This window comes from Schistocerca americana, chromosome 2 (genome assembly GCF_021461395.2).
Source record: "Schistocerca americana isolate TAMUIC-IGC-003095 chromosome 2, iqSchAmer2.1, whole genome shotgun sequence".
NCBI lineage: Eukaryota > Metazoa > Arthropoda > Insecta > Orthoptera > Acrididae > Schistocerca > Schistocerca americana.
This window is the reverse complement of record NC_060120.1, coordinates 1,086,181,942-1,086,202,843: the sequence shown is the minus strand read 5'-3', so window position 1 is coordinate 1,086,202,843 and position 20,902 is coordinate 1,086,181,942. Positions and strand designations below refer to the sequence as shown.

The 20,902-nt window shown below is 43.0% G+C and overlaps 1 pseudogene; it reads right to left on the bottom strand.

Annotated features, from left to right (window-relative positions):
• LOC124594685 overlaps positions 1-20,902 on the bottom strand; it is a 187,040-nt pseudogene that overhangs the window by 86,892 nt on the left and 79,246 nt on the right.

Sequence of the window (20,902 nt, the reverse complement as noted above, 5' to 3'; positions counted from 1 at the left end):
CTATGGAAGGACATCACACACATCCATGCCTGATGCAGGATTCGAACCTGCAACCGTATCGGTCGCGCGGTTGCATACTGTAGCGGCTAGAACCGCTCGGCCACAATGGCCGGCTCGTCTGAGTGAAAATCACCGGTACTCTAGTTAGCGTCTGTTAGCTCAATGAGCTCGGCTGAAAATATTTGGTTCCAAAGGCTTCAATAACCTTTGGTCCTATCCGGTCTTGGTATTATCCAGTCCAAACCAATGAAACACAAGCAAACGTGAACTGTGCAAGTAAATTCAACTTTAACCCAGGTGGTACACGACCTGCCCGTCGGCAGGCGGCAGCTGGACTTTGGGATTCTGGAAAGTCCAGGCTAGCACAGCATAGAATACCGGAGATCTGTGGTAGGCTTTCCTACAAGCAGAAAACATTCATTGCAACACTAAATAGCAATACATTAATCCAAGAAGGAAAACTACATGATCTCACATAAGAAATCGACGGACAAATATTCTCATCCCTGCTCTTCAAGAAACATGAATACCTGACAATGAAACCTTGCATTACGGAAACTATCGCATCTACAAGAGCAAAACACAGCAAAAGGTAGCGAAAGGCGCACCAATCTTCGGCATGACATTTCTCGTACACAGATCCGTCATCAACTGTGAAAGAAATCATACCCATCAACAATCGACTGATAATTATGCGCATTCAGAGCACCAATACAAACTATAGCTACACTCTTAAATGCATATGCCCCCACCAACATCGAAAATAAGGAAAATCCGGAAAATGTCGAAAACTTCTGGAACACACTCGAAAAAAGCATGAGCAAAATTCACGAAGATGACGTGAAAATTCTAATGGGAGACTTCTACGCTCAATATGGAACAGAAAAAACCCGTAGAAAAGTCTTCGGTGAAAATTCAGCACGCCAAAATACCAATGGCACATGTCTCATAGAAATTTGTCAACAATTCAACCTCGAAATGATGTCTACCCAGAAAAACAGAAAACATGGCGATCCCCGATACAGCATCTTGGTGAATACCACATCGACCACGGAGCAAAAAAATGTTCACCTGTGTGTAAATTCCTAAGGGACCAAACTGCTGAGGTCATCGCTCCCTAGACTCACACACTGCTTAAACTAAATTATGCTAAGAACAAACACACACCCGTGCCTGAGGGAGGATTCGAACCTCCGGCGGGAGGGGCCGCGCATTGCGTGATGTGGCGCCTCAAACCGCGCGGCCAGTGCGCGCGGCGACCACGTTGCCATCTGCTACACCCAGTACAGAGTTGTTGTTGTTGTCTTCAGTCCTGAGACTGGTTTGATGCAGCTCTCCATGCTACTCTATCCTCTGCAAGCTTCTTCATCTCCGAGTAACTACTGCAACCTACATCCTTCTGAATCTGTTTAGTGTATTCATGCCTTTGTCTCCCTCTACGATTTTTACCCTTCCGCGCAGTACTAAACTGATGTCGTCTTGATGCCTCAGAACGTGTCCTACCAACCGATCCCTTCTTCTAGTCAAGTTGTGCCACAAACTCCTCTTCTACCCAATTCTATTCAATACCTCCGCATTAGTTAAGTGATCTACCCATCTAATCTTCAGCATTCTTCTGCAGCACCACATTTCGAAAGCTTCTATTCTCTTCTTGTCCAAACTACTTATCGTCCATGCTTCACTTCCATACATGGCTACACACCATACAAATACTTTCGGAAACGACTTCCTGACACTTAAATCTATACTCGATGTTAACAAATTTCTCTTCTTCAGAAACGCTTTCCTTGCCATTGCCGGTCTACATTTTATATCCTCTCTATTTCGACCATCATCAGTTATTTTGCTCCCCAAATAGTAAAACCCCTTTACTACTTTAAGTGTCTCATTTCCTAATCTAATTCCCTCAGCAGCACCCGACTTAATTCGACTACGTTCCATTATCCTCGTTTTGCTTTTGTTGATGTTCATCTTATACCCTCCTTTCAAGACACTGTCCATTGCTTTCAATTGCTCATTCAAGTCCTTTGCTGTCTCTGATAGAATTACAATGTCATCGACGAACCTCAAAGTTTTTATTTCTTCTCCATGGATTTTAATACCTACTCCGAATTTTTCTTTTCTTTCCTTTACTGCTTGCTCAATATACAGATTGAATAACATAAGGGAGAGGCTACAACCCTGTCTCACTCCCTTCCCAACCACTGCTTCCCATTCATTGTCAAAAGCTTTCTCTAAGTCTACAAATGCTAGAAACGTAGGTTTGCCCTTTCCTTAATCTTCCTTCTAAGATAAGTCGTAGGGTCGGTATTGCCGCACGTGTTCCAACATTTCTACGGAATCCTAACTGATCTTCCCCTGAGGTCGGCTTCTACTAGTTTTTCCATTCGTCTGTAAAGAATTCGCGTTAGTATTTTGCAGCTGTGACTTATTAAACTGACAGTTCGGTAATTTTCACATCTGTCAACACCTGCCTTCTTTGGGATTGGAATTATTATATTCTTCTTGAAGTCTGTGGGTATTTCGCCTGTTTCATACATCTTGCTCACCAGATGGTAGAGTTTTGTCAGGACTGGCTCTCCCAAGGCCGTCAGTAGTTCTAATGGAATGTTGTCTATTCCCGGGGCCTTGTTTCGACTCAGGTCTTTCAGTGCTCTGTCAAACTCTTCATGCAGTATCGTATCTCCCATTTCATCTTCATCTACATCCTCTTCCATTTCCATAATATTGTCCTCAAGAAGATCGCTCTTGTATATACCCTCTATATACTCCTTCCACCTTACTGCTTTCCCTTGTTTGCTTAGAACTGGGTTTCCATCTGAGCTCTTGACATTCATCCAAGTGGTTCTCTTTTCTCCAAAGGTCTCTTAAATTTCTTGTAGGCAATATCTATCTTACCCCTCGTGCGATAAGCCTCTACATCCATACATTTGTCCTCTAGCCATCCCTGCTTAGCCATTTTGCACTTCCTGTCGATCACCGAGCGAGGTGGCGCAGTGGTAGCACACTGGACTCGCATTCGCGAGGACGATGGTTCAATCCCGCGATTGGCCATCCTGATTTAGGTTTTCCGTGATTTCCCTAAATCGCTCCAGGCAAATGCTGTGATGATTCCTTTCAAAGGGCAAGGCCGACTTCCTTCCCCATCCTTCCCTAATCCGATGAGACCGATGACCTCGCTGTTTGGTCTCTTCCCCCAAAACAACTCAACTCAACTTCCTGTCGATCTCATTTTTCAGACATTTGTATTCCATTTTGCCTGCTTCATTTGCTGCATTTTTATATTTTCTCCGTTCATCAATTAAATTCAATATTTCTTCTGTTACCCAAGGATTTCTACTAGCCCTCGTCTTTTTACCTACTTGATCCTCCGCTGCCTTCACTACTTCATCCCTCAGAGCTTCTCATTCTTCTTCTACTGTATTTCTTTTCCCCATTCCTATCAATTGTTCCCTTATGCTCTCCCTGAAACTCTGTACAACCTCTAGTTTAGTCAGTTTATCCAGGTCCCATCTCCTTAAACTCCCAACTTTTTGCAGTTTCTTCAGTTTTAACCTACAGTTCATAACCAATAGATTGTGGTCAGAGTTATCCACGATATTGAAGTGCGACGAGGCGCGAAAATTGGCTCAGACTGCTACCTCACACGAGTTCAAGTGAAATGCTCTCAGAAGAGAGTTCACTTCAAAAATCTCTGCATCCAAAAATTCGACAGATCCAAAATTGAAGAAACCAATATTATATAAGAATGGGAACAAGGATCGACGAACAAATGGACACACTTCTGCAGTAAAATTATCAGAAAAGACAAAGAATTAATCACACTTTTAAAAAAGGCAAAATACCATGACGGGACTGCAACTGCGTTCAAGCCATCAATCGCAGATTGGCCTTCCAAAAATACAACAGCAACAAATTTACAGGAACGCTGTAACACTTCCTCGACATCTGCAAAAAGACAAACAGAGCCATCAGAAAAACAAAACGCAACTACATCACCAAATAACGAAATCAATTGAGGACAACTTTCGAAACTACAACAGCAGAAATTTCTACAGAACTTTCGCAAAAAAATTAAAGGTTACTCACTACAAAATCTGACCATCGCGAAGAAAATGTAAAACTCGCCCTCACCAACAAAGACAACTGTAAAGAATTGGCGTATTCCTTTTCAGATCTCCTTAAATGCTCCAAACCAACCAAATGATTCCCACACAAATCTCCAAGATAAAAAAAACCTAATGCCGATCCACCGACGCAAGAAGAAATCCATCTCCACATCAAAAAACTCAAGAACGGAAAGTCGTCAGAAGAAGAGGGAATCCTCGCATAACTACTGAAAAATCTTGGACCACTAACACTACAGGAAATCACACAGACCATTTAGGAAATCTGGCGAAGTGAAAACTTCCAGACGGCAGGAAATGTGCACTGATCCAACCACTCCACAAAAAAGGTCACAAATCTGATACGAATAACGACAGAGGAATTTCCCTCCTTTCAGTCCCTCATAAAATCAACTCCACGTGCCTCTTAGAACGTGCACAAGAACAAGTGAGAACCCTAACTGGTGAATACCGAACACGGTTCAGACCACACAGATTTGGCACCGAACAAATTTTCTACCTGAAATCCACACTGAAAATACTGCAGTGCAGTGCAGATGAAAAAAAGTAGTTTTTCACAATTATCAGATGACAGATGGAGTTTGTGAGATTCAACTAATTATTTTTTTCACAGGCTCCCTTCTGTTGTTTATTGTAAATATTTTTTGAATGTTAGAGCTAGAAGAATAGAAACATCGTGTTTTCGCCATATTGACATATAATGAGGATATTCCTGCCCTTGCCACCCCCAACTTTGAGACAAAGCTATAGTCACTTCTTAGGCCACTCACAGAACACATCAGCTAATATCCTTCCTGGTAGTATAACTCAAACTTGGCAACAACGCAGAATATGTTTGGCAACTCTGTGTCCGACGAGTTACTTCCTGGATGGCACAGAACTATCCTGCTAAATTCACTTGATATTATCGTGTCATTTCAATTAATCATGTGAGTGATTTTCTCTTGAGATGTGGTATAAGGGTATCAGTTAATGCTTTTGAGTCCACCAAAATCTTCCACGCGGGAAATACAACTTCTCTCGTCTCTTATGTTGCGATTTATCTGTCATGGCGGCTACTGGGCCAATAAGTAAGCCCGAGCTCCTTCACCTCTTCGCTAGCCCAGAGGTAGCCTACCAGCTGCCACGTGCTTTCGTTCGCCTTTCGAGACTCGCTGAAGGCCAAGTTTTTAATTCTTTTGCAGCTGAGCTACTAGCAGACAGTTAGAAACTCAATAAGGGAATCGTAAGACAACGCTCGAACAAAATTCGTCTTGCTACTTTCAGTACCCTTCAGTGTCAGAGCGAGAGCCTTACGGTATACTGCAAAATTCATAATGACACTTTTGTTTTCTGCCGACATATTTTTCGTTGTTGTGAATACATAATTTTATCTATGAAGTGCCACATTTACATAATACTTGAGTATGATACAGGACATGAAGTAAATACATACCTTCTCAAAGTCAAAAGTCGGTAATAACCTAGTAATTCGTGTTAAAATAGGCACAATACTCTTACAGTCACTTAATGCTTTATTAAGATAGCCTGCCTTTGTGACGTTTCTATAGTAAGTTGAATTTAATTCGTGTTAGTACACTGAATATTTTAATTGCGTTTTCCATTACTTTATTGAACACAATAGTAATCATCAAAAAGAAATTAATCAGCAAACGTCACAGTATGTAAAACAATCTGACAACGCTAAAGTAGTTTACGAATTCTACGCCTGTAGAAACCAACTGGTTCTAATGTTGTGACTAAACCAGTGTAGTTTGATGAGCATTTTCGTGTAGAAATGAGTTGCCTTGCCGGTTGATCGATCGAGAGCAGGGAAGGTAAAATTTTGCGAGTACGTGATCAGAGGAACAAGTGCCTGAGAGATGACTTCCCTATCAATCTCCTGGATAGTTTTGTTTCTCAAATCAACAGAGTGCGTTATCATGCAGTAGCACACGTGATACAGTTTTGTCGGTCGATTTTCTTACACTGCGACTGAGAGGTGTCTCAATTGTTGGCAACAAATTCCAGCTGAGATGGACACATCCTTGGGGAAGAATACGTAGTGCAAAACACACTTTTGGAGCTATCACATCGAAAATATCATGTTCACACTACTCTTTGCTCAAGGTTAGGTCTTTTAATAGGGATCAGCCTTTCATTTCATCTTAGGAAGTTAACGATGAAGGCACGATAACTCGCACCATTAACAGTATTGCACAGGAACGCTCAATGAGCGACCTGATGACGTTCAAGCAAAACTGCAATAGTCGTTACTATGTTAATTTTTGTTGTTTCGAATTAGAGCATGCTTGTTGAATGCAAATGTCGCATGATGGTTAAATGGTAATCCATCACTTATATCAGTAGTCGAGACTTCCTTAATGTGGTAAATCATTCACGCCAGAACAATCTTTGTTGAAACAAGAGTATCTTTTCTTGGCGTATTTTCCCCAAAAGCACTCGCGCTACACACAGTTCAAATCTTTCGAACTGCTTCCTCTGCATTCACCGCTCTATTATACCAAAAGTAAATACTGTGTTGCAGATGTGACACCTCTCTCCTCTTGCGACCCATCTTTACAACGCTTAACTGTAGTTCATGATTTTCAAGTATACAAAATCCAATGCTTAACTGCAAGATGATAACTAGAACTTCAAATTCGAAAATGACAGTTGATACATACACTGACGGCGTGGCGCCGCGTTCACCTGGGCGGCTCCCGATTGCAGGCGGCGGGTGGCGTCTGGCCGGTGGCCGGTAGCCGCTGCAGCGCGAGGAAACGCTCGAGCGTAAGCTGTTCTGATCGCGACGCAGCCACGAGCTGTCATGCGGAATTGTTTCTGGAAGTATTTGCTATTACTGGTGGGTAGAAAGTGAAGCGAATTATGTTCGATGTTCAGTCATACTCGTAACTTTAGACGATGACCAAAATGTCGTTAAAAAAGTAAGAGATACATTCGGATGCGAAGACGCGACTATAAGTTTAGAATGCACAACCATTACCACTATACCACGGGCTCACACAACACGACAACATCTCGGAAGTAGATAACACGTCCTCTTGATACTTCCACATTTTACCGTGTTGCAACATTGTGCAGATGGCCGGACTTAGCGACCTTAAGTGAACGACTCGGACTTGGTGTCTGTGGAGGCCGGCCGGCGGTCAGTTTTTATGTCTAAGGCTGTACGTTGTCCGAACGGTCGAGCGTATACCTATCTACACATTCCAGTCACTTTTGTCCCCATTGGCTCGTCGTAACTGCACTAGTCTCGGCTCGTCTGTAGATCCCGGAAGAACCGTGCAGGCTTTCAAAGACCCACAATGTGATCCTAATGAGAACCGCGTATTAAGTGGTAAGAAGTTAGAGGCGCCGGCCGCGGTGGTCGTGCGGTTCTAGCGCTGCAGTTCGGAACCGCGGGACTGCTACGGTCGCAGGTTCGAATCCTGCCTCGGGCATGGATGTGTGTGATGTCCTTAGGTTAGTTAGGTTTAAGTAGTTCTAAGTTCTAGGGGACTGATGACCACAGATGTTAAGTCCCATAGTGCTCAGAGTCATTTGAACCATTTTTTTTTTAAAGTTAGAGGCTCGTGAGAATCTCGTCTCCTTCCACACCGAGACCCGCACGACATAAAGTGTGCCGGAGAATCACAAGTCGCGTATCCACAGAACTGTTCCACTGTGTTCATTCGATCTTCTCTTAGAGAGGACAGCGTATCCGTCGTCAGGAGCGAACTGTAGTGTTTCCTTTCCTCGGGGTTCTGCCGTGAAAATATAAAATAGAAAATCTGATTGGGTTTTGAATTTTGATGGAATAAGTTACGGATAAGGCGGACTTCGTACTACTGATTGAGATAGTGCTGTAATTTGACCGTGCATGGCAGACCGGGTCGGCAACACTACAAAAAGCGACGGTACGGAAATAGCATCAGAAATTAGTTGAAATTTACCTTATAATTTTGTTAGAAACGTAGTATTAATTATAATATAGTCTTCGTGGCTGTCTTCTTAATTTTCTTGTAGTATGACCTGTTTTCATTGTTCTCCGTCTGTTGCCGGCCGGTGTGGCCGTGCGGTTAAAGGCACTTCAGTCTGGAACCGCGTGACCGCTACGGTCGCAGGTTCGAATCCTGCCTCGGGCATGGATGTGTGTGATGTCCTTAGGTTAGTTAGGTTTAATTAGTTCTAAGTTCTAGGCGACTGATGACCTCAGAAGTTAAGTCGCATACTGCTCAGAGCCATTTGAATTTTTCTCCGTCTGTTGAAAATGTCTTAAGTTGTCACTGTCAGGATTAATTTATAAATTTGGCGATAACCATTTCGAATCACTGTTGAAATAACTTCGTTTCGTAATATAGTTTTAATTTCCACTTAAAAGCATATTTAACACAGCGCCGAAAAATAGACGTCTTTTAAAAAATCGGTCGCTGGCGCTCGTAAATCATATCTTTGTATTGGCGGAGGCGCGGTAGTCGAAGTACCGTTACAGAACCCACTGACAACACGGAACGGTGTGAGAGTCGCACGCACGCGCACGCACACGCACACAGAGCTGGCTGGACTGTACTCACCGGTGACGTTGAGGCGGGCCGCCGCCTGCTCCATGACTGCAGACAGCGCGCCGTGCGCCGGGCTCCACGCGACCCTCGCGTAGGAACTGAAACAGAGAGCCGGGTTAGCTGGCGTCAGCCGCGCCCGTCTCACACCAGGGATGTTCTGGTCCGAGTCGACTACTCCGAGTGCTTGCGCTCCTAGTGCCTGCGCGTAAATCAGCAACCGACCGTGTCGCGTGTGCGTCTATGATGTCAATTATTTACAGACTGTAACGAGTACGGAACTTTAATTTCCGAGTATGTTGCACACTGCACACGCTCATAGACGAGAGACTACTAATCTGCTAATATCGGAAGTTATAACCTATTGTCGTCGAGCTCGTTCGTATTACAGAAACTAGTTTTGTGCTTTCGTGCCTTCTTAATCTTTATTGTAGTGTCTGCTTTGTTTCCGTAGCACCTGGGAAGTTACACAAGGTCTTCGTATTTTTTCCTAGTAGTGTTCTTCTAGTCTACAAGAGAGACGGAATATCTGAAAGCAAAAAGTATTTACGTTCTACAGAGAAGAAAACCTATACTATACATAAAGAAGAACATAAATATGTAAACGTGTGTAATCAAAATTATTTTAACAGTGAAAAAGTCAAAATTACAGAACGAGAAGAATAATTTTCGTTGTTATTTGGTAGTTAGCAAGAAAACAAGTTATAAAGGATAAAGCAAAAAGCCGCTGTTTCCTGCGTTCTACATATTGTCTGATGTTCTTCCAAGTGAGTATTATGTCTAGTAACAAATGTATATGTTCCGAAATGCTTGGCTGACACTTTTCCTATTTTTCAGTCATCTGGAGTGTGAACAGATCACCACGCCTCTTTTGATAAGAACTTCCACCGTGAATTCTGCTTCAGCCATTAATAAACTCTATTGTCGTTGCTTGTTCCTTCATTTTGTTACTATATTTTGAGTGCTCCCTAACAAGGATAGGACCTCATAACTCCACTTTCACCGTTCAGATGCCAAACTGCACAGAAGGCATCTTTCGCAACACCGCCAATTTTGGTGCTGACGTGAAAACGAAAATGAGCAGACGACAGACGAGAGTCAGTACGCGAATGAAACGCCAGGGGCGCTGCTGGTACACGAAAAGTCGGTCGTGTAAAAGGGGCTTCAGTGTAGCACAGTGCAGGCAGTTTGGACAACAGCGTTCTATAAAAGTAGTTAAAAATGGAACAGGGTACTGGGCAAGCCTTACTTAGCAGAGAGCAGCGTGCGGCGTCACGTTAAGGAGTCTCCTGCTTTCCTTTGTCGGCTGGCGTAACTGCCAAATAACGCAGTTAGGTTGCTGCCCTGGGTGCGAGACCACTCAAGGTAAGTAAACAACCAATCCATTAGTAATTTCTGTTTTCTGTCAAACGTGGATATTAAGCAATTGCCCAATGGATGTCAGAATTGCTCGGCCTGGCAAAGAACAATTGCTCGATTGATTGTGTTCCAGCTGGGGCTAAGCCTTTTGCCGCTCACCCGCCCACGCCACCTACCCACCTACCTGCAGGCTGTGGGGCGCCCGCTGGCTGCCCCACTCTGCTCTGCTCTGCTTTGCTTCTAACTGCGCTCCCAAGCTTCCTTCATAATGTGGCCTTGTCAGCTCATTCAGCCAAGCCACACGCACGAATCACAAAATTATAATTATATTAACGCAATTTCAAATTACAGTCGAGGCTATTTTACGGACGGTAATACACAGTACATCGAGATATAAAACCGAGTCCCTCGCAGGCAGCCAGTTCTGCTCGCACGCAAAGCACGTTTGGCTGAACCAGGCTGACATCACGACGTAAGCGCTAGAAACACAAAGCGGAGATCATTACGAAAATGTTAAAATACAGACTGGACACAGTGTTGTTTGTAAATGACTGTGTATGATTAGTAGAGTACAAAGGTGAGATCGGATTTAGACAATGCAACGTTATCAATGCATTTTAACGGTTTTAGTTACGATATTTTTATTGTTGTTGTTGTGGTCTTCAGTCCTGAGACTGGTTGATGCAGCTCTCCGTGCTACTCTATCCTGTGCAACCTTCTTCATCTCCAAGTACCTACTGCAGCATACATCCTTCTGAATCTGCTTACTGTATTCATCTCTTGGTCTCCATCTACGAGTTTTTCCCTTCACGCTGCCCTCCAATACTAAATTGGTGATCCCTCGATGCCTCAGAACGTGTCCTACCAACCGATCCCTTCTTCTAGTCAAGTTGTACCACAAACTCCTCTTCTCCCCAATTCTATTTTCATCAATTAATAGTAATTACAACAACGACGTTTCGATGAAACTAGGTATCTGAATTGAGGTATTCCGGCACAGAGCTTCATCCGAGGTACTTAAGTTCTTGAGGATGCTTTGCAAAGGAAATGTCATGAAATAAATTGAGCAGTGCTCTTAAATCAGACACAGTAGGATTAGTTGATGTAACATTTGTCCCATAAAACCAGTTAACTCATTGCGAATCATAGGTGGTTCTGTCTTTCAACAAATATTGGTAATACTAAGCACAATTTTTTAATAAGTGTGCCAGTGGCTCGCCCGGCCGATCGTCTGCAGGAAGTCCGTTCCACGTGCCCCACTGGGACGGGGCGGTATGCTGCGGCTTGGGAGACTGGAGAGCAGCTGTGCGTAGCTGGTGAAGAAGAGGACCGCCAACACTGGGGCTTCAAGCTGTACGAGAGAGGAGGTCGTGGCAAACGTTGTGTGTTCACCAGAGCGAATTGTAAGGTGCGCTGCTGCGACAGCACTCCATCTTCTCTTGGTGTTAACTCTGACTGAACTGCACTTCGAATGACGAATGTTGACTCAACTTAGATCCGTGCCTTGGATCGTCTTATCGTACTGCAATTTGGAGTTAATTACATCACCTCTTTGGAATATCCACTGCGCCTCAACAGTGTTTTAGGCATCACGGCTACACTGTTTTGTACCGCCGAAGTGAACTGTTACAATGTCATTTCAGTGTAGCTACGAAGCAGTGACTGGGTGAAATAAGTGAAGCAAAGTACTTTTACACTGGCAACAGTGTTGAAACACTGTGTTTTCATTACGATGGTGTTTCGCAATTTGAAACGAAAAGGATGATCTGTTGTCAGCACGTGCTCTGTGGCTCTACAAATGTTCATTTCTGATTCTTGTTAACGTGTCGAACGAAAAAACAACCGTAATTACAGCGAACGCTGTATCAAATTTTAAACTTTTGGCAAATATTCCGAATAAAGGAGTGTCATCTGAACAACATGTGGTTGGTGGCCTCGTCTGGGTGAAACCTGCGTCCAGGAAGAGATGGGAACCATATTCCCTCCACGTTATGTACACACATTACTACTTGTGTTAAACGTGCACTCTCCATTTTCTCGTGTGTTGTGAGTTGGGAGCCTATAGCACCTACAGTCAGAGATTTTTTCGATGTAATTAAAACAGTATCAGCAAATAGCATTTGTTTCCCTTCGTGAAATGTAAATTCCACAGCTTAAAATTTTATATGTGCCTGTTATAAAGCAAATTGGTAAGCTAGTATACAGAGGTACCTAGTGCAATTCATAATCCCACCCACAAACTTTATGATGTGTTATACACGTCTTAGTAAGTAGTATTATTAATGAGTGTCTGAATCACATACAACAGCGTTCGGACTACGAGATATAGACCATATTCGGAAATTCGCATTGGCAAACCGTATTTCCATCACCCCCGCCATTTGCTAGTATTGTAACGCGAGCTGGTAGGCCAGCCAAAATGCTATATGTACAGCCGTCAACGCGAATCTTATTAACATAGAATGACATGGTTTTAGAGCACTATGTTAGCAATGTCAGCTTGTTGTCAATCGCTGACACTGCTGCAGCTTCTGATAGATCTTAATTTGGTTTAGCCATAAAGCATACGTCATCTAGTAAATATCAGAACACTGTGTGGGGCAAAGACGCAATATAAATAAGCCTGCGGAAAAAAGAGATATGTACGAAAAGAAAGGTGAACACACAAGGTGGTCCATCTGAAGTTTCGGATGAGATTATCTCGAAAACTATAGATCGTGTAAAAATAGTGGGTAAGACAAGTTTGTAAGCTCAGAGGGGGACATCAAATGGTACTACACGTGACCCCCAGCCCCCACCCTCTTGAATGGGGTGGGGGCAACTTTTAAATCTTAAATGGAAATCCCAATTTTTCATTGAAGATTCGGATTCTCCATAAAAAGTAATCAAATTTTGCCTGAAACTTTTTTAAACCATTGACAGATGGCGCTGAAATCGAGAAAAAAGTAAAATTGGGTAAGAACTCTGATTTATTTACAATGATCCGAGAAGGACGCATCAGATCGGTAGAAAATGTGCACCAATTCTTTCATTACGCCAAATTAAGCTTTTTTTTTTTTTTTTTTTTTTTTTTTTTTTTTTTACAAAATGTATCCTACCCGCCACAATTTTTGATGGACGGAGGCGGAATAGTATTAAAATCTCGTTAGGGAACTCTTCACAATTGCATTACTCACCTGACTATGGCTCTATCGTGGCCAAATTGCGAACTATGGCTCAGTATAAAGATCGGTGCAATGCGATCAGACGTCACTTCACTTTCAGATTATGAACCGTAAACATCAACTGACGAAAGTAAATTGTTCTTTAGCGAAACATGGTTCACTATCCTCCTACAGAGATTGTTGATATGATGTTAATTTTAGGTGAATGCCATAACAATTACGCTGCAGCTGCGCAATTGTATGCGGATCGTTTCCCAAACAGACGACGTCCAACCGAAAACATTATTCGAAATTGCACTCAACGAGCTAGAAATGGATACATGCATCGTCCACTTCGTCATTGCGAATACAATGAAAATGAAGCTCGTATCCTTACCGTTCTCGCCTGTGTTCAACTCGATCGTGAAATTAGTATTCGTGTGATTCAGATACAAACTGGAATACTGAAATCAACTGCTTAGAGGATTTTGAAGGCATATAATTATCATGCGTATCATATCACACTGACACAGGCATTCTGCCAATGGACCCTGGAAATGGTAGGAGGTGACAATTGTTTTTTTATATACGTTACGTTCACCGATGAAGCCACATTCAAAAACAATGGCGAATTAAATCGTCATGATTGTCATTATTGGTCCCCTGTCAATCCACACTGGCACAGACCCGTTGACAATCAACACAACTGGTCGTCAATGCTCTGTGTGGAATTTTAAACGGTTACTTGATAGGACTGTTTTTTTTTTTTTTTTTTTTTTTTTTTTTTTTTTTTTTTTTTTTTGTCTGGAATGTTACTGGAGAATCTTATTTACAACTTATCCACGATGATTTGTTGGAGCTAATGGAAGATGTTGATTTAGAAACTAGGCAACGAATGTGGTTCCAACAGGACGGAGCAGCTCCCCATTATGCTAAAAATGTGCGGAACGTTTTTACGGTGCCCTGGTCGGTGATAGGACGGGGCAGACAAATTCAGTCGCCTCCACGTTCACCAGACCTAACATTTGTTTTTTTCTTGTGGGGTTATTTAAAAAATAAGGTTTATGAAAGACAGCCCACAACCCGAAACGATATGGTGCAACGCATTCGAAGAGCGTATGCAGCCGTACCACGGGATGTGCTGCTCAAAACTGTGGACAACTTTCGCATACGATCGACTTTATGCATTGAAGCAAATGGGGATAATTTTGGGCAATTTCATCGTGGCTAATTTCATCAGTTAAGCACCCCAAATTGTGGGAGGCAAGGGGACTCACGCTAATGAAGCACCTCAACATGTGAGAGGCAAGGGGACTCACACTGATGAAGCACCCCATGGGAACATCATTCTACTATGTCAATGTCGTTCTTGCTGGGTAACGCTAAAAGTAGGATACAGTACATTTTGCACAAAAATAGCTAAATTTGGCGTTACGAAAGAATTGGTGCACAATTTTTATCGATTTAATGCGTCTTTCTCGGATAATTCTAAATAAATCAGATTTCTTCCCCAATTTTATTTTTTCCTCGATTTCAGCGCCAACTGTCAATGGTTTAAAAAAATGTTTCAGACGAAACTTGATTTCTTTTATGGAGAATCCGAATCTGCAATAAAAAGTGGGTGTTTCCATTTAAGATTTAAAAGTCCCCCCCCCCCCCCCCCCGCCCCACCCAAGGGGGAGGGGGTGGAGGTCACGAGTAGTACCATTTGATGACCCCCTCTGAGCTTACGAACTTGTCTTACCCACTATTTTTACCCGATGTATAGTTTTCGAGATAATCTCATCCGAAACTTCAGATAGACCACCCTGTATATCTGTATTGTAATGTTTCGTTAAGCCGCTTCACTCTTCTACTATCGGTCCCTTCCCTTTCGTGCTTCTGAGTCTCCTCCCGCCGGAGGTTCGAGTCCTCCCTCGGCCATGGGTGTGTGTGTTGCTCTTAGCATAACTTAGTTTCACTAGTGTGTAAGCCTAGGGACCGATGACCTCTGCAGTTTGGTCCCTGAACAACTCACACACATTTGAACATTTGATTCTGAGAGGACGTATTGCGTGTAGCTCAGACAACAATATATATTTGTGTAAATGTTTTTACAACACACCTTCTGGAAAGGAAGGCAGTTTCTTTCCTTTCTAAATGGCTTCATTCTGAAAATGATATGTAGATACACCGTAGCCTCTAAACTTCGAACAGATGGCGACATTACTCATGATTGTATTACACTGCATTCTTTATTAGGGAGCTGGATGCTGCATCTTCTTCATCAAGAAAGAAGAGGTAACTATCTCTCTGTTCTAAGGAAAGTTAATATAGTATAATAAACTGTTCCAGCGGTTACCGTAGAAAGAGACTGTGGAAGTGCGAACTTAGATGCGTAAATTGCTAAGGTGAATGTATCCGCCAGCCACACACCTCTTAATAATGCACATTATTTGCACATCTTTATGGCGCCAGTATTGAAAACCAGTATAACTGGCGATCTTAAGAAGTGCGGTGCCAGGTACAGATAGTGGAAGTAATTAAAACGTGTAAAACATGTCGTAAAAATTTTCCGTTATATTAATTATCTTTTGATTCTTCATTTGTGTGGTTGCAGTGTCCGTAGTTGCTTTACAATTCTTGAGGATATTTTTGTTCTGTCATTGCAACTACAAAAATGCGTGATTTTTTTTCACCAGACGCGTTTCGCTTTATTGAGATAAAGCATCATCAGTGGTCTGTAGTTAAATTATTTACATTTTGATTTGCTTTTAGATCGAAAAGCGGTTCGTTAAGAATATGTTGAATTGTACTTACGGTGATTTCCGCTTGATTCCTCGCTTACATAGGGAAATGCCGTCTGCTAGCACTACATTGCTTTTCTGCATTAGACACTAATAATTTTGAAACTTCCTGGCAGCTTAAAACTGTGTGCCGGACCGAGACTCGAACTCGGGACCTTTGCCTTTCGCGGGCAAGTGCTCTACCAACTCAGTTACTCAAGCACGACTCACGCCCCGTCCTCACAACTTTACGTCTGCCAGTACCTCGTCTCCTACCTTCCAAACTTTACAGAAGCTCTCCTGCGAACCTTGCAGAACTAGTACTCCTGAAAGAAAGGATATAGCGGAGACATGGCTTAGCCACAGCCTAGGGGATATTTCCAGAATGAGATATTCACTCTACAGCGGAGTGTGCGCTGATATGAAACTTCCTGGCAGATTAAAACTGTGTGCCGGACCGAGACTCGAACTCGCGACCTTTGCCTTTCGCGGGCAAGTGCTCTACCAACTGAGCTACCCAAGCACGACTCATTCTGGAAATATCCCCCAGGCTGTGGCTAAGCCATGTCTCCGCTATATCCTTTCTTTCAGGAGTGCTAGTTCTGCAAGGTTCGCAGGAGAGCTTCTGTAAAGTTTGGAAGGTAGGGAGCGGGGTACTGGCAGAAGTAAAGCTGTGAGTACCAGGCGTGAGTCATGCTTCGGTAGCTCAGTTAGTAGAGCTCTTGCCCGCGAAAGGCAAAGGTCCCGAGTTCGAGTCTCGGTCCGGCACACAGTTTTAATCTGCCAGGAAGTTTCATATCAGCGCACATTCCGCTGCAGAGTGAAAATCTCATTCTGGACTAATAATTTTGGTCTGAAAGTGTGTGTGTGTGTGTGTGTGTGTGTGTGTGTGTGTGTGTGTGTGTGTGTGTGTGTGTATGTGTGTGTGTGGTGAACACGGTCTAAAAAGCTTTTTTGAGATCTTTGCTGCATTAGTTGTGATTCCAAACTGTTGTTACTGTACAAAGCCTTTAGTTGGTCCATGTCATTTGAAATAATAGCAGCATTTGGTAATGTCAGCTATTATTAGGCATAGAAATCTAGGATTTGAATACATTCTTTACAACTTTGGGGACTAATTTAACGAATATCTGTATCTGTAGAGATTAACTTGCACTTTCATTCCCACTGCAGGCGTATTTCTTGTAGACTTTTTAGAATACTGTGAAGTCACATTGATTGTTTTGAGTCTTAGAGCCGGCCTGTGTGACCGAGCGGTTCTAGGCGCTTCAGTCTGGAACCGCGCGACCGTTACGGTCGTAGGTTCTAATCCTGCCTCGGGCATGGATGTGTGTGATGTCCTTAGGTTAGTTAGGTTTAAATAGTTCTAAGTTCTAGGGGACTGATGACCTCATATGTTAAGTCCCATAGTGCTCAGAGCCATTTGAACTATTTTGAGTCTTACAGCGTTTTACCATGTACTTAACCTCAACTAGGTCCTATATAACCCATGTAAACATCTCACTTTTTGCGCTGCCTACATGTTTTGCAGAAATTTTCGCATATTTCAACATCTTAGATGTGTAAAACAATTAATTTACGACTCTGTTATGTTTTTTTTAGCCTCTTGACATAAAATCCCGAGTTATCTCGTTTTTATTATTTTGACAGAATCTTAAGATCCCGAGTATACTCAGACAACGTAAGAGCAGAAATTATCTCTGTTTCCGTACTGATAATCAAGTGGTTGGCCACTAGAGAAGCTGGCTGTAGTCTTTCGGTTGACGTGGTTGCCACTCAATATCATCTTTCTCTTTGCAGCTTTGGATACTCAGCAACCAAATACATGCTTTCAGCCTCTGTCCTGTATTGTTATTTACGCACTGCTTTCGAAAAAGGGTGGCTTTGGTGATCTTGAGTTTGACATTGAATTTAGTGGCTCAGAAAGTGGTGAAGAACAATGCGACGTTACTTCAAAAGGTACTGAAAATGGCGATAGCTTCCAGTTGAGTGACAAGTGCTCACCAGTGGTACGACACAAACACATCAGTTGTTCTAGGAAACGATTGTGAAATACATTGTTAGATTCTATAGCAACAAGGAAGCTAAAAAGTGGCTTCAAATTTCTGGATATTTTAGTCAAGTTTCAGTGCATGATTATACTTGCTATTTTATACTTGGTATTTATGTCCAAAAATTTATAACTCGTCATTTTGAGCTTTAAAAGCTAGCTTTATATGTCTGTATATAATATCATTCATCATAGGACGGCTTTCATCGATAAAAACTTATTTTTTGGAACATAATTTTTTAGAAAATCAGAAAGTTAAAGGGTTAACCCTGGCGCTATCTGTTGGTACAGTGAGACCTACTCGTGGTACAAAGAATGAACTATCTACATTTCTACAGTGCCGCCATCTATTAGTTGCACTAATAACCTCAAAGAAAAATGTGGCACAAAGAACGAACATTGCTCGTTTTCTACAGTGCAGTCATCCGCTGGTGACAGGAGCAACTGAGATGTGAAATATGGCATGAATTATTTCGCGTCTCCAGGGTTTATGGAATAGTATTTAAGGTGAAACTCATTTTCAACAAATACAAATTCCTGATTTGTTATTGACATTATATAACCGTGTGATGGTTTTTAATTATTTATAGGGAAATATGCTGTCTACTCATGAGAAATGATATATAGCCTCAAATCAAATTTACCAATGTGTCAGGTGAATCAGTCCTTAAACGAATTTTCGGAAGTCAGTAATCCAAACACAGATACCAAATTTTCGGTATTTTAGGCAATTCAGATACTTTATTGTATCTGGCTGCCAAGCAGCGATGCAGGGTGGTCTCCGTCCCTGCTCCTCTGCAGCCTTGACATGTGGCTGCACGAGCTGCTGCTGAGGCCGCGATTCCCGGAGAGAAGGAAGTGTCGCTGCTGTTGTGACGCCATTGCCACTCCTCTACCCCTCCCCTCAGTAGCCTTGGCATACGGCCGGATGTCATGATTCCCAAGATGACCTTGAAGATAAACAAGTGGTGATATCAGAATTCCTGGAATGATCTCTAGTTCGGGACCAAATTTATCTAGTGCCACATTACTGAAGAGCCCCCAACGAGTTTTCTTTGTCGCTTGGTCAGCTGCTTTTAACTTCTCTATGGAAGTATTTTAAGCCATTGCTTTCTTATCCCGATGGCTGTGTACCTTGTTCCCGAATTTCCAGAAACCTGTGGCTCCGACATACATCAATGAATTCAGCAATGAACTCTCTAGACGACTGATGTGTATCGGCCGTTTTGGAATTCAGTGTATAATGTTGCTCACACATTTTTGCTGACAGATCATTACAATATTCCAAATTCCAAATCAACATCTCCATGTGCTGCTGCCAGCAGATTGGTCGCTGAGTAACTGTCAGTGGGTGATGATGAAAGTGCAGACTACCCAAGAGTGATGGCAGTGAATCCATATACACTATGTGATCAAACGTATCCGGACGCCCCCCCCCCCCCCCATTAAGTGCCTTGTGCTGCCACCTACTGCCACATGCTCCGTATCAGCGACCTCAGTAGTCATTAGACATCGTGAGAGAGCAGAATGGGGCGCTCTGCGGAACTCACGGATTTCGAACGTGGTCAGGTGATTGAGTGTCACTCGTGTCATATGTCTGTACGCGAGATTTCCACACTCCTAAGCATCCCTAGGTCCACTGTCTCGGATGAGATACTGAAGTGGAAACGTGAAGGGACACGTACCGCACAAAAGCGTACAGCCCGACCTCGTCTGTTGACTGACAGAGACCACCGACAGTTGAAGAGGATCGTAATGTGTAATAGGCAGACACTTATCCAGACTATCACACAGGAATTTCAAACTGCATTAGGATCCACTACAAGTACTATGACAGTTAGGCGAGAGGTGAGAAAACTTGGATTTCATGGTCGAGCGGCTGCTCATAAGCCACACGTCACGCCGGTAAATGGCAAACGACGCCTCGCTTGGTGTACGGAGCGCAAACATTGGAGATTGAACAGTGGAAAAACGTGTAGAGTGACGAATCACGGTACACAATGTGGCGATCAGATGGTAGGGTGTGGGCATGGCGAATGCCCGGTGAACGTCATCTGCCAGCGTGTGTAGTGCCAACAGTAAAATTCGAAGGCGGTGGTGTTATGGTGTGGTCGTGTTTTTGATGGAGGGGTCTTGAGCCCCTTGTTATTTTCCGTAGCAATATCACAGCAAAGGCCTAAATTGATGTTTTAAGCACCTTCTTGCTTACCGCTGTAGAAGAGCAATTTGGGGGTGTCGATTGCATCTTTCAACACGATCGAGCACCTGTTCATAATGCACGGCCTGTGGCGGAGTGGTACACGACAGTAACATCCCTGTAATCGACTGGCCTGTACTGAGCGCTGACCTGAATGCTATAGATCACCTTTGGGATGTTTTGGAACGCCAACTTCGTGCCAGGCCTCCGTGAATAATGGGCTGCCATTACCCGAGACACCTTCCATTACCTGACTGAATACCTGCGAGAGTGGAAGCTGTCATCAAGGCTAAGGGTGGGCCAACACCATGCCGATGGAGGGTGCCAGGAACTTGTGTCATTTTCAGCCAGGTGTGCGGATACTTTTGATCACATAGTGTATACTGCTGCGTGCAGTCCGTTAACGGTTGTTTACTCTCCTCTCTAACGTACCTTCTAGGCACCTCCTTTTCACAATTTTAGCATTTTAGTCAGAATTAACTTTGTGTTCTACCAATGACTGAAGGTTTTACTGCTTACTCAGACACTTGTTCCATCCCCGACATTTCTTTTACTATGACCTTAAACTACCCTATGCTGTTTCCACTGGTTGCCAGGCATTGCTATCGGATATTTTGAGAGGTAATATTATTCACTGAAACAAGAAAATAAGACGAACAGAGAAATATGTGTCGAGAAGCGCATATCTCCTGAGATCTGTTGTAATGGGAAGGGCTGAAA